Source organism: Arachis ipaensis, chromosome B09 (assembly GCF_000816755.2).
Source record: "Arachis ipaensis cultivar K30076 chromosome B09, Araip1.1, whole genome shotgun sequence".
Classification (NCBI taxonomy): Eukaryota; Viridiplantae; Streptophyta; class Magnoliopsida; order Fabales; family Fabaceae; genus Arachis; species Arachis ipaensis.
Window position 1 is genome coordinate 101786841 of NC_029793.2, and position 4456 is coordinate 101791296.

Genomic DNA, 4456 nt, shown 5'->3' on the forward strand with positions numbered 1-4456 from the left:
CCCTACCTCAAAACGCAAATTCCATAACTCAAACGCGTCACAGAGTCCTTTCCGCCTCAACCCGAAATCAACAACAACCGCAACCTCAGCTTCAAGCCACATTCGCAACAACCATAGCAACACTAATAGCAGCATATAATAATCAGGACTCGACCCCACGTTACCAAAACTCATATTCGTTAACTAAACATAACAGGATACTAACGCGAGGCTTCTCGACACATAACTTCTTACCGAATAACACAATGAGGCAGCTGCAATTTTGAACCGACCCCGACAACAGCTCCGACGGCGGCCAGAAGCTCTGGTGGATCAACTAGAAAAACCACGCAGCATTACAACCTTCACGAATTCCAAAAAGGCAAAAACCTCAATTAAAACCCTTACCGGAAGAGTGTTCTTCGGCGGCAGAGTCTCGGCCGCAGAGCCTGTGGTTTAGCAGCAGCACTACTCTCCTAGTGGCCCCATTCCGCAGCAACTCCAAATCGATGGCAACAGCTCTAGCGGACAGAATGGCACCAAGTATAACCATTGGGCAGAAGGCAGAATAAAGCAGAACAGAGCAAGAGCAGCAGCTGCTGCAGGTCCTTACCAAGCATAATGGCGCTAGCCCTAGTCTTTTCCTCTTCTCGCAGCGAGCTTCAACGCGGCTCCAGAAGTTCTAACAGCACACGGCGGCGGCGTTTTCCTTCCGACGCGGCTCGACAGCGGCAAGAACGGTGGCGGTCGAAGTGCAACAGCAACAGAGGTCAAACGCGGCGGCAACTCCACACGCGACGGTGACAGCGGCGGCTTCACCATTCCCGCGCGCTCTTTCTTCTCTGTTGGTGGCTGTGGGTCGCACTCCCTCCAGTTCGCAGTTCTGTCTCTGACGCGGTGCAAGGATGATCGGCGTTGACGGCCAGATCTCCAGCGACGGCACGAGGGTGCACGGCGGTGGCTTCTACAGCAGCTCCTCGCGAGCGCTCTCCCCTTTCTCCTCCATCGATGGTGACAATGACGGCACTGGCGGCGAGGCGCGGCGGGTTGGGCAGCGGTGAAGGCCCGCCCTCCCCTCCTTCTCTCCCTCAGATCGCTCTTTCTTTCTTTCTTTGTTTCCTTCTTTCTTTCTCAAGGAACAGCGTATGTGTGTTTAGCATAGGGGCTGCGCAGCTGCTGCTGAGTTTTGGGGGGAGAGGGTAGCTGGATTAGGGTTTCGGTGGCTGAGTGTTGCTTTTGGTGAGGTGTGTGTAAATTAGGGTTAGGGGCAAATTAGTAATTTCACTTAAAAATAGGGTAATATAGTAATTGAAACCCAATTTAAATCCAACACTAATTATATATAGAAAATACTATTTGCTCACCAATTTCACAAATTATTTTCAATAAAATATCCAAATCAAATAATTAGGAGTAATATAATTAAATCCCTTATTTTCCAAAGTAGCAGCATTAATATTGAAAATATTACTTATTTAATTCAAATCATATAGAAATCCTTATTATTTCACAACTACCAACTTTATACTCTGAATATAGAAAATAATCCAATAATTGTGAAATTGGATAATAATCATAACTTATCTCAAATCTTATAAATCAAAACTTGCCTTAATTATATTTAATAAAGTGATTTCCGAAATTAAGGCTATAAATAACCGTATGATTTGAGACTTGATCATAATAAGACTTTCAAAGATTCTGGGTCTTACATTCTACCCACCTTATAAAAATTTTCGCCCTCGAAAATTGATACAAAATGAAAGAAATTCCATAACAGTTCACCCTTTAACACATTTAAGGAAGAAGCAAAAATATCTCAAAATACAATCTTATATACGATTTTCAAATACTTTGACTGTCATAAGCATAAGGATGTAAAGGTAGAAGTGTGAGTGCAAAGTAAACATTACAAGGTAGGCTCAATGCAAAAGATAACATAGGTCAATCATGTGATAGAAGGGGCAAGGCATCAAAGGCTATCAAACAAGATGGAGTTAAAACGACGTGCTCAACCTCCGCACACTAATCTCATATCAACCTCAAAGTTTCAATTTTCCAACTCCATCAAGCACTTTACAAACCCAAATTTGATCACAAGCCTGACAACCCCAAACCCGTTCGCAAGAAACAAAACGCCCACAACTCATACGTTGCACACCTACCGCTTCAACTTCCGTATACACATCACGTCTTAAAGAACCAACGCATCGCGTTACTACGTCTACAAGTCACACGTGAAATCAAAACAATTCTCGAGTCTACTCAGAAGAATACGAGATCTTAGAAAGGGGAGACAATTGTCAAAGACGATACTCATAAATTTAAAAGAATATATCCAATTCCAGATAAACAAGGATGCTCAAGTAATGAAGTTTGCTAGACACAATTTCATTGACAACTTCAAAAATAACCCTTGGATCAAAGAAATTCAATAGGACCAATAAGCAGAAAATCAGCGCATTAGTTTAAAACAAACTCAAGCTGAGTCGAGGAAGCATGAGGTTTACAGAAGAGAATATTTCAACCCAAGACAAAGCTCACAGAACTCGAGCATGATTAAAAATACTTTCGAATACATTGTTCATGAAAGAGTCGAAAACTTGCGAAAAAACCACTTTGCAGTCTAGAAGAAAAGTTGAGCAACAAACATTCTTCAAGAGGGTAGCAATAGCATAAACGTGGCTTCACTTCAATACAATTTCATGTTGAAATAGATCATGTAGAGTTTTAAAAACAAGATGCACACCGGCTTGGCTAAGAGCTAAAATATTTTCATCAAATATTTTAGAAAATTAGTTAAGTGCACAATCTTAACCAAAAGTAATTCACAAAACTCAGGAGAGAAATCAAATGCTTGTTCAGAAACTCCCAAAGTCCATATTCAAACAAGCGTGCATAACATTTATAGTAAGTACGAAAGAGGAAGCTAAACTCTTTTTAGAAAAGAAACTCCGAAGTAAAAATTTACTTACAATTTGGTAAAGGAAATAAGTAGTGCGTTACAAACGAACCGATTTCCACTAAACAAGGAAGTTCTTCAAAACTTCATTTAAAATAGCGCATCCCAACTTTAAATTAACTTCGTCAAAATTGAACAATGGTTTCAATCTAAATCAAGCAACAGAAAATAAATTCCGTTTAAAACTTTTTACAAGAGAATTCAAAACTTCTTTAAAAAGGTTCAAAACAAGACTCTAAAAGTGTTGTTGAAATCACTATCTCAGAAGAACATTCAAGAAGTTTAAGATGTACTAAAAAGGAGTCAAGCCTTGCAAGAAAGGATCTTAAATCAAAGTAGTTCAAACAAGATTCACTAGGCATGAGTCATCAAACAAGCTTTCAATTGATCCAAAAGAATACAAAAGTCATAGAAAAAGACAACTCAATCATTTGTAATTTCTCAATGATAAATCTTTGACTAAAAACTCTTGTAGAGAAAATGAGAGAATAAACAATGCACTAATTTAAAACGAATCAAACCAACTCATATAAGGATGAGATTCACAAGAGAGGACAAACCAAGATCAATGGTAATGTTCACAAGATGTAAAAGATTAGTTAAAAACAGAATCACGTATGACATTCATAGAGGTGAAAAGCTTAAGAAGGAACGAGTCCGCTCATAAGAAGAAAGTTATGAGTCCAACATTTTCAAAAAAACAACAATGGCATAAGCCATGTAGTATGCTAAATCAAACTCAAATCGAAATGAATTAAGTAAAGTTTATCAAATGAAACTCAACCGGGATAAAAGTGAAAAATTCCCTTTCTTTCCCAAAATTTTGAAAAATATCCAAATACATAATCAAATGAAGATGTTCATGAAAGAGTCGAAAACTTGCGAAAAAATCACTTTGCAGTCTAGAAGAAAAGTTGAGCAACAAACATTCTTCAAGAGGGTAGCAATAGCATAAACGTGGCTTCACTTCAATACAATTTCATGTTGAAATAGATCATGTAGAGTTTTAAAAACAAGATGCACACCGGCTTGGCTAAGAGCTAAAATATTTTCATCAAATATTTTAGAAAATTAGTTAAGTGCACAATCTTAACCAAAAGTAATTCACAAAACTCAGGAGAGAAATCAAATGCTTGTTCAGAAACTCCCAAAGTCCATATTCAAACAAGCGTGCATAACATTTATAGTAAGTACGAAAGAGGAAGCTAAACTCTTTTTAGAAAAGAAACTCCGAAGTAAAAATGTACTTACAATTTGGTAAAGGAAATAAGTAGTGCGTTACAAACGAACCGATTTCCACTAAACAAGGAAAATCTCAAAATTAGCTGTAATCACTGTCAAATAAGAGGAAAACTGAATCAACAAGTTCTCTAAGAATGAACTCGGAACCTGGAGCTAAAAGTCACGGCACATTAAGACAAGTTCAATGCTACATCAAGGAACACATGAATCAAGAAGAACTCAAACAGAGGAAGATAGATGCAACAAGGATCTTAAACCAGCATATGCACTTAA

The 4456-nt window shown here is 38.4% G+C and overlaps 1 long non-coding RNA gene across 1 annotated transcript in view; it reads right to left on the minus strand.

Annotated features, from left to right (window-relative positions):
* LOC110266307 overlaps positions 1–501 on the minus strand; it is a 2327-nt gene extending 1826 nt beyond the window's left edge. The window contains exons 1-3 of the long non-coding RNA XR_002353556.1: positions 388–501; positions 235–304; positions 7–122 (exon numbers count right to left, since the gene is read on the minus strand). This is a non-coding gene — a long non-coding RNA (uncharacterized LOC110266307). The remainder of the gene's footprint in view (positions 1–6; positions 123–234; positions 305–387) is intronic.